The sequence below is a fragment of the Centruroides sculpturatus genome, unplaced genomic scaffold (genome assembly GCF_000671375.1).
Source record: "Centruroides sculpturatus isolate CEXI.00-Female unplaced genomic scaffold, Cexi_2.0 scaffold1455, whole genome shotgun sequence".
In the NCBI taxonomy this organism is placed as follows: Eukaryota; Metazoa; Arthropoda; class Arachnida; order Scorpiones; family Buthidae; genus Centruroides; species Centruroides sculpturatus.
Genome location: NW_019385681.1, coordinates 179,610 through 193,224, shown reverse-complemented (window position 1 = coordinate 193,224; position 13,615 = coordinate 179,610). Strand labels below are relative to the sequence as shown.

The 13,615-nt window shown below is 31.8% G+C and overlaps 1 long non-coding RNA gene across 1 annotated transcript; it reads right to left on the bottom strand.

Annotated features, from left to right (window-relative positions):
• Window positions 1-1,928: 1,928 nt before the first annotated feature.
• On the bottom strand, window positions 1,929-3,155 carry LOC111641146. The gene is made up of 2 exons (XR_002759361.1): window positions 2,970-3,155; window positions 1,929-2,013 (listed from the first exon to the last, which is right to left on the bottom strand). It is a non-coding gene; the product is annotated as an uncharacterized LOC111641146 (long non-coding RNA).
• Between the last annotated feature and the right edge of the window lie 10,460 nt (window positions 3,156-13,615).

Sequence of the window (13,615 nt, the reverse complement as noted above, 5' to 3'; positions counted from 1 at the left end):
TCTTTTGATGCTGACAGGGCGGGGAGAGTTAAAAAAATAATTATGTTTTGCCAAGTATATAAAGAATTCATAAAATACTGATAAATACTAAAAAATAATACAAGATCTTACCAATAAATTTTTTATCGAATGTACCAGATTTTTGTAAGTGGTTTAATACAACTCTTAAAACTTTCTGTCGATGATCCTCAGATTTACAAGGCATTATTAGTGATATTTGTATTATTGCACCGTTTCTTGTTCTCTTTACAAAATGAGTGCTAGAAGATTTATTAAGCCTTGATTCTAAGTCATAGGATGGTTTAGCATCTTCGGGAATTCCTACTATACTCTATTAAAATACAGTTCTATTAATATCGTTATTTCATTTATAAAAATCCGAATAAATTAGAATGTAAATTCTTCAACAGTAAAATTGCAATACAATGAAAGAAAAGGCGTCAGTTTATGGAATTATAAAAATGAGGGGTCTGTGATATGTGAATAATTAAACTTCAGTAGCGAATTATTTCACAGATAGTAATGAAATAAGCATGAAAATGGTTACACTGGAAATACGCCACTGCATTATGAGACAGGAATAAATGCAGAAAAATTTGTTAGAAGTTTACATTATTCCCAGAATGCAAAGAATTGAAATACAACGCCATTTGATTGGTATCTACCAGAACATTATCGTTCAATTTAGATAAGTAGGATTGTCATCAATTCCAATTCTACTTATTTGTGCTTTAGAGTCATTATCGTGCAACGCTAAATGGTACTGTAAATTCAGGAACACTCAGGAAATGTTGACATGGGAGTGGTGTACGGAAGCAAAGATTAGAGACACATTTAAAACATTATTAATACACAAGTGCATAATTCATCTGCTGCTGAAGGGAGATTAATTAAGGCTCATATCTAGAATCCTGGTATTGTAACTATAACTGCGCAAACAATTAAGAAACATTTGCATGAGATTGGCTTCCAAGTCAAACAACATGCAAAAGTGTACCATTAACTCTGTGATACAGGACTCAATGCATGATCTTGTAGAGAACTCGACAAACTAAAAATTCGAGCTGAGACATGCATCATTCATCAACAAACCCTGCTTCTGTCTACATTAAAATCTATTGCAACATAGACAGAAGTGGAAGCAAGATAATTTAAAGCAACGCTATATTAAAACCTTTATCAAGGGAAAGCAGAGTGCTAACACGCAGTATTATGATTTAACATGAGAATATGTGTGACAAACAGGCACTCTTTGTGCATATTTTATATTTATCAGCACAAAAACGTCATATGCACAGACTTGTTACCAAATAAGCCTATATAGTACTTTATCGGTTGACAACTTCACTGGAAACTTCTTCTTATAATCTGTACAGTACGTATACTCGTACTGTACACTCGTACACTCGTACGTACTGTACGAGTGTACAGTACGTACACTCGTACTGTACAGATTAAAAGTATTATTAAGTAAATGAACTTGCTTGGAAACTCTTTTGCTTATTTTTGATGGTTTGCATATTTCAAGCAACTCTTCCTTTCCTGCGAATTTCGTAAAACTGTGCCTTTTCTTTAAGGTGTTGTAATTTGACTTTTGAGGGTTATAACTAATTAAACTGAATTTTACTAAATAATATAGTATTTTTTATATACCTTTTGATATTGAACGTAAATATGGATTTCTACATCGTTGCGTTTTTTTCCAATAGAACTTTTAATTAATTCAGCAATAAAAGAACTCGGTGTATAAGAATAGAGTTTCATACTCAAAGATAATCTTGCATCAATATCATAAAGATCTCTGACGTCTTTAGGAATTTCGATCACTTTATATTGTGAAGAATATTTCTCATCAATTTTTACCTTAAAAATATAAATTTATATATTTTAACAATTAANAGTGCCATAAATAGGAAAATCTCCCTGTTCATAATTTTTGTAATCAAAAGTATTTCCAACCATAGCATATGTAAACAATACTGGTAAAATGATTGCCATTTCTGCAGATTAATTCTATATTTACAAAATAATATTAATAAATGTATTGAGTAATTTCAAAATCATTTAAATATTTAGATCTTCTGAAAAGTCAGTTAAACTAGATGGAAGCGATTAAATCTTAAATTATTTGATTATAACAAAAGTTTTATTTCAACAATTTTTTCAGCTTCACATAATAGCTTTCTCTAAATTTCTATACATTTACTTTGACCTAAAACTTTTGTAAAATTACACACATGAAAACTAATACAAAAACATTTTGAAGATTTCCACACGTGGATTCCGACTGTCAGAATCCAATCAACACTAGAATAGTCGACGTTTTCTTGTAGGTTTATTTCTGCCTACGTATAAAGCTACATATAAATAGTTTAAAAGTTACTGTGGCATAAGTTAATTGTAAAAATTTACTTTTGAGAGAGTAAGATCATAAAACACATGTAGAATACATCGAAATCTTATTATATTAGTTTTCATTTCTGTAATTTTATAATATAAATACATTGTAAAATTATTGTTTATTTTAGCTAGTCGGGTAGCCAAAAATAAGGCGTTATCATAACATTCTGGAGGATCGAGTTCGAATTTGGCCAGAAATTACCCGAAAATTCTTTGGATATATGTCGACGTCTTTTCTCACCACCTAGCTACTCTTTACAACCGTTACCATCATTTTCCTTACTTTTTCCTCTGTGGTCACACTGAGCGTTCCTCCTATCTATTGTAGTTTCCCACGCCTGTAAAGGGGATAGCCAGGTCGCCAGAATTTCTTATAATTTAGATTAAAAGGTTGGCAAACAAATGGCATATGTTACTTGAAAAAAAACGGAATTCATTATGCCAACTTCACAGACAACTTCACAAAAAACAGTAATAGATTGCGTGAGACTGGACAGGTGTCCTTCAAGTATCAGCTATTATAAAACGGTTTTAGAACTTTTTAAAGCGATCTTTAAAATATCACTTACCTGACTTTTAGGCTGACGTGTATATTAATTAAATTCGTATTAAAATTTCAGGTATATGAATAAATTTGTTATAATTTCGATTTAAAAAATACGGTTTTTTGTAATACTTACGTAACACGCAAATAATAAAAAACTGAAAATATCAAATGACCTGTGATAACATTTTATATAAAAATTTTATCGGGAATGATGTCAAACTCGTGAGAACTAACAAACGTTTTCTAGATAATTATTACTTCTCGAGTTGAAATGCGTGAGATAAAATATTAATTAATATATTATTGTTTAATAAATGTAAGTTTTTAAAATAAAGTTAAATAATTCAATAACAAGAATTTTATATAAATTAATTTATAAAATTCTTTTCACTATTCACTGAATATATTTTTAATTTTTAAATTACAAGCAATTTTATTCAAAGACGTACTTATAAATAATTATAACGGCACACTGGAAACTCCCAATTTTTTGGTTGATCGTCCCTTTTATTAATGTATGTTATAATTCACCAGAATAGAATTTTCCTAATTGCAGAAATTTTTTGTGAATGAAAAGTGTGAGTATTTGGAATTGGCAGTATTTGCGGTATTTCAATATTGATGTATATTTCTAAGTGAAATTTGTTGTTGGTCCGACACTGAACTCGGTTCGACTTTGGGACGAATTCTGAAAAATTTGTATCTTACAGCCGGGCATATAATATTATATCTCTTCAAACACGTATGTATGGAAAGAAGATTGTCTCTTAATGCCTACCACCTGCGGCCGAGTGGATAAAAGCAATAAATCTATTATATACTGTCCATACAATGTTCTCTCGGGAAGTACTTTTCTTTGGCAGATTGTCCAAGTGCCATTGCATTCTTCTATAAAAATAATCCAATTTCTCTTAATAACAGCAGAATAAGTAATAAAAAATTGTATTTATAATTATTTTTATCGAAGGTCGAGTGGTCCAAGTATAATATTAATAGTAAACATGTCAGTCTACGAATTATATTATGATGGGCAAATATCAAATCCAAGTATTTGGAAAATCGCAGGAATTTCCAAACACCTGGATTTCGCAGGAAAATCGCAGAAAATCGAAACCTGGTCCCGATTCTATTTCTGAACGTCTCCTGTTCACGTCCAGACAAACGAATTATTTTCAACGTTTCTGAAACGTTTACAAACGTTCTATAATCGAATCAATATTCGAATTTTATGTTCGAATTTGATTCGAACAAATTCGAACAAATTTGAACAAAACATTCGAAATAGAAAGCCACTTTCAACCACTTTCAGCCCCATATCTCCCGCACCCTTATAGCTATCGAGACGCAACCACCACGATGCACGAATGGAGACTTGGGGCTACCACCACATACAAACACCATTCACCTGCAATGTGTAGTTTTGGCGGAAAAGCGAAATATAGGGACATACATGTCCATTTATATATATAGATATAGATTTTAAAAATATCATTATAACTGCAGGGTTATCCAAAAGTCTGTTAACCAAGATGGAAGTGTCTATAAATTGGTTGATTAAATGTTGAACGTGTGCGAAGATAAAGGAAGCCGTGTGTATCTTCAATATGGTCAGACTTGATGACGATTTTACTAGTTATTAGCATTTACAACTTTTTAAAACACATCCCTATCCTCAAAATTAAGCTTTTTACAATTTTATAATAGATAAAATTTTAAAACATTTTAAATAAAACATCTTAACAGAAACGCCAACTGGGGAAGTTGAGCAACTCGTTGCTGGTTTTTTCGTTGAATTAACTGAATTTTTTTCCGCTTTTTTATCTTTCTTATTTAATCTTCAAACGCAGATCTAAATCGCATACTTCAAACTGTCGTATCTCTTGAAATCAGTTCTGTATCTAATAAGCATCAAATATGAGAGAAAATCAAATAAAATGTTGATTCTAGATGTTTTTAATTTTCAATATTTATTAAATTAATATTTATCTAAATTTATATTTATATTTATCTATATCTATATCTATAAAATAATATTTATCAATATTATAATTTACTGTGCATTAATACTACTTACACCCGATGTTATAGAAAATGTAACAAAGAACTTAATAAATTATAAATACTTTAAGCAAATAAAAGCATAATTACCGTAATTTTCAACCAACACAACAAAGAAGCACGGATTATACAGATGAATGTCACTCCGATCATTAAAACAAACGTCTATAATCGCTCAACCATATTAGTATCAAGAAATAAAAACAGATAAGGTATTCCACAAAAGTATAGAACCGTTGCAAATTCACTACACGAAGGTTAGGCATTACACGTATGATATAGCTACCTTTCTTATATTTGTAATTCATAAGAACGTAATTTGTTGCCATTCATAGTTTTCAATATCGCAGCATACAGCATAAATTGTAAAAAATTGATTTTAAGCAACACAAAAGTATAGAATCGACTAGTAAATAAATGCAGAAAGTATCAACTGCTACAAAATAAGTTCAATTTAGAAATTTATTTGGACACCTCCTTTACAAATAACATCGAAAATGAGATTTGGCATGCTATCATAAAGGATTTTGATGGTCGATGCCTCATGAGAGTTCCAAGCAGTTTTAAGTCATAAATTCGGTGAACCAAGATCCTGCAAACGCTTTCCATAGGTTTGCAATCAGGAAAACGAACTGGCTAATGCAGAAGTTCAATCCGTTTATTTTTAAATTACTGTTTCGTATCTCGTTATACATGGATGGATGCGTTGTCCTGTTGTAAAATAAGAGGAGTTATACTGAATCTATGTATGTATGGCAGAGATTTGTTCTCTGGAACTTGTTGATAGTCGGCACTGTTCGTGCGACAGGTAACGAATGCCAAATTTTATTTTTCCAATGCAAAAAAGCACACTAAACCATTACACTTTCACCACAGAAGATCCTTTGAAAAAAGTACTTGGGCTCTTTAATATAATCACGCCAGTAAAACACAAATCCATCAGGCCCATCCAAATTAAATATTGTTTTGTTCGAAAAAATTATTTTAATAACAAAAACGTTGTTATTTCTTATGCTAGCACGATAGGAATAAACCAGGGTTGTCCAATTATTTTACCTAATCGGCCAAATTAGAAATTTACCTATATTCAGCTGGTATATTCAAAGGTACTTTATATAAATATATATGCTTTTAAAAAGTTCAAAACGTGAATATCAAATTTTAATAACAAATACTGTATTTTTAGTAATTATATAAATTATTGTCAACAAAAAACATTATACTCCCAAAAAAAACAAGTTCAATGCGAGTTTTGACATTGCTTTCCTTTTATGATATTGTCAATACATGCTTTTATGGTACTATTCTTAATTCTAATAATGTTAGTTAAACGGAAATCACTCAACTTATTTCTTTCAATAGTTTTGATATCTTTCGTCCACGAAAAGAATTCTTCACAACAGTATGTGCAACCCCACTGCATAACAGTTATCTAGAAATAAAAAAAAACAGTTTTCTAGAACCAATTACATCATTACGACATCAAAACGTATGTAGTGAAATAAAAATAATTTTTAATGTATACTTTACCAAAATAAATAAAAACGTATCTATAAAGTGTGTAGGGTTCAGTGTGGCACGCGGGCCGCGGGTTGGACATTCCCTGGATTAAACGAAACAAAAAAAACTTACCTTATTCCATTCAGTTGCTATATTTTTCTTTGCAAAATCGACTGGAGGAGCTTTGTGCTCAGGTTCAAATGCAGGGGCACTTCTCATCTGCGACTGAACAATATTGTTGTTGTTGTGTAAAACCCTTAGAACTTCTTTCGTAATGTACAATACTTGAATACGCAATTTGTCTGCGGTCTCGTGGAATAAGCTTTGAACGTCGTCCACTTCTGAGCGTTGGACCATAATTTGAAAGGTTTCATAAATAATGCTGAACTATCTTTTTTGAACACTTGATGATGTTTGCTACTGTCTGATGACTTATACCAATGATTGCCAAAACTACAATTTATTCTTTCTGAAAGTCTGTTAAACGGGTACCAAGAGGCATGATGAACAAAATACTTTCAAACTTGAAATTTGCAAGAAGTATGGCGGTTCTGTACTTTGTAGCAGTATGTAAATTGATTTCATCGCTATTTCACTGTCAGCGACGAATTAATAGCTGAAGTTTTCTAGAATTACGTTTTTATAAGTCAGGTGCTGAATTACGCGTAAAAAAATCTACTGTATTTCTATCTGTATTTTAGGAAGAAGAGCAATGCTTAGAATAATAATAACACTAAACTCTAATTAATTCAGCATTTAAAAAACAAAAAAATACATTTTAATCAATAGTGAGAAAAGTTTCCTAATAGGAAACTTCTTTGACTGTAATTGTGTTGGTTACAAATTAACTTGCATGTGTGATAAGTATATTTCTCTGTTTTCTTTATTTCTTCGAAGTTAATATATAAAAATATATTTACTAAAATTGTTTCAATTTGGTATTGAAAACTTTTGTAAATTTCTAAAAATTAACGACTGGATATTATTATTGTAGTCTACTTTTTAAATTTGTCAAATGAACAATTATTGCACTAGAAAAGATTTTTAAAAGAGTAAAATTAACGACATTGAATTGTTTTTTTATACGCATAACTTATATCTTATACGCATTCTCGTATAAGATAACTTCTTACTAGAATGGAGGGGCAAATGAAGGAGTTTTGCAAGATATTAGCAAACAGAAAGTGGAAAGTGTGCTTAGGAAAATAAAGATGTGGAAACCCGTACGCACTGATAGAATTCCGGTTGAGGCTTGGAGAAGTTTGGGTAAGGAGGGAATTGACATCTTCTGGGACCTTTTCAAGAAACTATGGCAGCAGGAGAAGATCTCAGATGAATGGAGGAAAAGCATTCTGGTGCCAATCTTTAAAGGTACAGAGGATGAACAGAATTTCGGAAATTATAGAGGTATAAAGTTATTGTCCCAAACTATGAAGTTTTGGTAGAAAATTATAGAAAGAAAGATTAGGCAGGAATCTTAAGATTAGAAAGAAATAGTTTGGCTATTTGCCGGGAATGCGTACGACTGATGCTATCTTTGCTTTAAAACAGCTAATGGAAAGGCACAGGGAAATGAGGGAAGATTTGCACATGGTATTCATAGATCTAGAAAAGGCGTATGATAGGGTTGAGGAAAAATAATGTTCCAAGAAAATATGTTAGGCTCGTCAAGGAAATGTACGAGGGAGCAGTGACCCAAGTTAAATCATCTGTATAATTTTAATTCTAATCACTTTATATTAAACCTGTAGATAATAATCGATTCTCATTAATCAGTTGAAAATTTCATTGTATTTTAAACTTTACATGCCTTTTATATCCCTGTATTGGTTCTATCTGGAGAAATTGTTAACTATCAGACAGGACGCCCTTTGGACCCAAATCTCAGAGATGCATGTAAACGCTACACCGAGATTGTTTATATATCAACCAACGTTGTAAAGAAATTTCGTTTATTTTTCAATTTTACGCACCGCCTTTCCAAATTTTTCTTAATATCGATTTATAATAATTTGGAACAAAAATTATCAATCTATTGTTAAAAATTTCGCAACAAATGCGAAGGAAAAGACGAAGGGAATTTTTGTCGTTTTTTCCATGGTATTGGGTGATCGATGATATGCTATCCATGTTACATGGACACATCATTCTTCATCGACAAAAGAGAAGGAGTACCACTGGATAACCAATCGTGCTTTTCACAAATTACTTTAACTTCCCCCAGAACAAAAGTATGATTGGTCAAAATCGAAGAATAAAATAGAAGTGACTAAATTAAAAGACTGGACTAACAGACTGACTGGACAAGATAAGACCCACGAAGCGACTTAGCAAACAACGGGGAGTCGAACTTAGGGGACTGAGCAACCCAATGAAAAACCGAGTGAGGGACTGCAAGGAGAAAGAAGACTAAATGGTGAAAAGAACAGAGAAAGAAAGTGGAAAAAAAGAGAAGACAACTCTTATCCTGGTATGTTTTAAATCGTGCAGTTCGGATACTCTGCCCCTAGGTTCCCCCACCGTTTTATAGACAGAAGTAATAGACAGAAGTAAGCCAATTTCCTAAAATGGATTTTATGATTTTCTTTTAAAATTTTGTTTTTCGATAATATACTCTGTTAGTGATAAGACTATGTCTTGTTTTTAAAACCGTACTGCCTGCTGTGTTACCAGCTTACAGGTATGAAAAAGTATATGTCAGGAGTTGCAATTTGGCACAGAATATTAAGAGCCCAAATGATGCGCGCATAAAAAACACCAAATTAGTAGTTACTTGGAGGACCGACAACCGAGTCAGAATAAAATACAAAATGGAGACACCCTCCAGAAACTGGCAGTAGTGCGAGATTTGCACTTGCATTGCTCGTTAGGAAGTTGGAAATGCGAACGTTGCGAAATCGAATTTTGACAAAACGATTCTTGAAAAAATCCCATTTATCTGTCTAGTGTTATTCCTCACACATCTCTGGTCGCCACGTGCTGACCTTGACCGATTGACCTGAGATATCTCGTTTCAGCATCTGAACGTTTTTCAAAGCAGATGGCGGTTGTCGTTATAATTTTATATTAAAACTAACTTCAGAAATATAATTTGTTTTCGTTTTACATTAATTAATTAATATATATATATATATATTGTTTGTGCAAAATAAAAAATAAATATCGGAAGATACGATAGCCACGATTATTTTTTACAAAAAAGTGAAATTTTCGTTAGGCGCGACACGCAAAATTCAACCCGGCGCGACACGCAACAAAGATAAATTTCGAAATTGGATAGGTTAATTTCATCGAAAATGCATCGTGGACGACCTCCTGGTAGTAGCCGTGGCCGAGGCCGCAGAAATTTGAAAGATCGCGCTCAAATCCAGCAATACCAAAGATTGGTGAATGAGAACGAGACCCGCCTTACGCGTCAAAGTGGATTACTTTGACGCTTACTAGTGAGTTTTCAAGACATTGATTTGTCCCAAATATGGCTTTGCCGTTTTACTTGTTTGTACTTGCATTCATCCTTCTGAGAGGCTCATTCCTGGACTTCAGAGTGACTCTTTCCCTCGCTCCTTAACTATTTGCTCTTTTATCTAAATTGGAGGTGTTTCCGACAAAACACACATGGTTGCAGGGCCAATCATACTCTAAACTTACATAATCTAATCTTTTGATGACCCCCAACCCCCACAGTGTTTATTATGGCTTCATGTGGCCTATGTAAATTTTAATTAGGGATACCCATGTACCGTTTTACTTCAGACATTTTTTATCGGAGGAAAATTTGTTGAGGGAAATATTTTCTTATAAAGATTGGTTTAAAGTCCCCTGTTGGTGAGGATCCCAGAAAATAGCTTTTTTTGCATATAGGATAACGTGCCACTGTGTATATCATGTTTTGTATGAAGATATTATATTAATTTATTACTGATCTTAAAATATATCATAAAATATTATAGCGTCTCAAATCTTTACTTTTACATTGAATAAGTTTAAAAAATGATGGTAAGTTGAACGTAAAATATCGGTTACGACAATAAAATGAACAAACACATTACATCTGGTGTATAGTGATTTACAGAAATGAAATGCCATCTGGTTTTTCCTTGCTAATACGTTAGGATAATTGAATTATTTATGCACTGATACATTTAATCTATATAAATAATACAAAGACATAAATTTTTCCCCGAGTAACGTGAAAACGGTCAAATCTATGCAGTTAATTCGTATAAAAATGAATATTTCTTTCGTTACTAATAGGGACATTATTTAAAATTTTCAATTGTGTTAACACATTTCAACTTATGGAAAATAATGAATTTTTTTCTAGTAGTTGATAAATTTGAAATTTTCTTCGGAAAAATATCTACAAAAACACATGTTAATAAACGTAGTTTAATTGACAGAAAAAAGGAAAGGAATTAAATTATATCNTTATAATAATTAATAATATAAAAATTTTTAAATAAAGTTTTATAATAAATGGAGCACCACAAAATGGTAAAGTTTGGCCCCGAAACTTATCCAACTGGTTGATGAATTTTTTAATTTTTTATTTGTCTAATTTTACGTATTATCTTTTGTGTCCTATAACATAAGACTTATTTTATAGCACTTACGTCATAACATACTTATCACGTAACTCTGAAAAACAATTACAAATTATGCTGGCGTACACAATGTACGGATGAGTGTGTTTGTACTTGGCATAAATTGTAAGCACATTAGGGTCATCGTACGAAATAGTCGTACTATCCTGTTCTCTAGATGCTATTTTTTACCAGTTTAACCTGAATTTATGATAACATCACACAGTAAAGAGATAACATTCGTAAAAAATATACTAAATAAAATTTTATATATAAAAAATACATGCAATCTTTCTATAATATTGTGAGTAGTTTCTAAGGCAATGTATTGACGACACCACTATAGACAACAGTAGTACACTAAATATTAATAGTACAGTTCAATTTAGCCTTGCAATTTTTAAATATCATTATTATAAAACGTTCTTCTGTTTATATCTCCTTCGAAATGTAAACCACAAGCTTTCTCTCACCTGAGATAAACCCCATTGAAGCCATCTATATAACATTTCCCTTCATTTCTACAGCGAATAAATGGGCAAATGTTCTACAATAAATTATTATTAAACAGAATTTAAACCGCAGAAAATTTACAATGTCATTTAAAATATTAAATATATTAATATTAATTTTTTCAGATAGCAAGGCAAAGATAATTATCAACGGACATATCAAAGCTGCAAAATGAAGCTTGATTGTGTTAGAAAATTCCTTTGTTATATTTTTATGAAACTAGGAAAAACAGTTGGACGGTATCCATATTACTTTATCCTTTTACCTCTAATTCTGTCTATTATTCTATCGATTTTTATTAAAGAATTAACACCCGATAAGTCCTTTAACGATATAATAACTCCTGATACAGGAAAATTATTTAGAACTAAAAACTTCATAAAAAATAACTTTTCTTACAATTCGTCTCAATTTTCTGATCAAATGAGAACTCCTGATATTGTTAATTTTGTAGCAATAGAAATATTAAAAAAAGATGGAGAAAACATGTTTGTAAAAAGTGTTCTTTCAGAAGCAAAATTGGTCGATGAAATCATACAAAATATAACATTACAAACTGACGGAAAGTTAATATAATATCGCTATCTGTGCACACTTATGCATAAAAAATGCTTCAAAAATCCTCTTATCGAAGTGATATCAGAAGTGGGAATAGATTCCATACTTCAAAAGAGAAAGAAGCTGTAGTATCCTATAGACATAGATTTCTTGTCTTTCACTTATAAAGCCTATTTTATGAATTTAGGAGGTGTTACGGAAGATAACCACAATTTCGATGACAAAGTGAATGCCATTGGACTTATCTATGTAACCGATAATAAGAATGAAATAAAAAAGAAATTGTTCGATAAATGGTCCACTCATGTTCATGACATGATACAAAGGTATCATTTCACATATATCAAAGTAGTTCCAAATTCTCCATTAGCTATAGAAGAAGAATTTCAGAAAGAATTTAATAATACGAAACCTAAAATAGGAGGTTTAGTCGCAATTATGATTGGACTTTCGATACTCCTCAACTTGACCAATAGTTGGGTGACAAGCAAACCTCTTCTTGGTTTAGCAAGTGTGATCAACGCTGGTTTGGCTGTTGTATCGTCTTTTGGATTAATGGCACTATCGGGGGTAGAAAGTACTTACTGGAATGTCACCATTCCGTTTTTAGTTCTTGGTAAGTAAATCACTTTTGCACAAACATACTGTAAAGAGAGAACTGATACATTAAATAAAGAAATTATTTGAATTCCAGTGACCGAGATAGATGATGCCTTCGTGTTAATAGGATGTTGGAGAATCACTAATCCCAAACATACAGTTGACAAACGGATGGAAGTAACATATGGTGAAGCAGGAGTTTCTATTACTTTGACTTCACTCACTAATTTCGTTTCGTATTGAATTGGAATGATGGCTCCATTTCCTTTCATTCGAATCTTCTGTTATTATGCTGGAACTTGTATAATGTTCAATTTCGTATATCAGATAACGTTTTTTGGAGGCTGTTTGGCATTGAGTGGAAACAGAGAAGAGGAGAAACTTCGTACTGGAAAATATGTTAAATGTAATAAGTTAAAATTTATTTACAGATATAGATTATATTTCTTGAATATTTTGTAGGACGAAGTTTGAGAAATAGTATTCCATTTTAGATTATCGGAGTAATGTATATATCATCCGATTCGTTGATGTTATATATAGCTTTACAGTCGACCCCCCTATAAGATATAGATACGTTCCATTCTTTAGGAATCCGATTTCTTACGAGTCGTTCCAATCACAGCCCGACACGTGTCAAGTTTACGGACTACGGCTGATTGAAAGGTTTTCTTCCATAAAATTAATCGATTCTAGACTAATCCGACTCAACATTTTCAAAATACGTATATATTTTTTGGAAATAATCCGTATAAACTACGCTATAAATAAAAAATTGTAGGATTACTTACCGAGTGTCACCATTCGACATCGCCATTGCTCAACATTGTTTTCGTCGCGGAACAGCTCAGCAAAC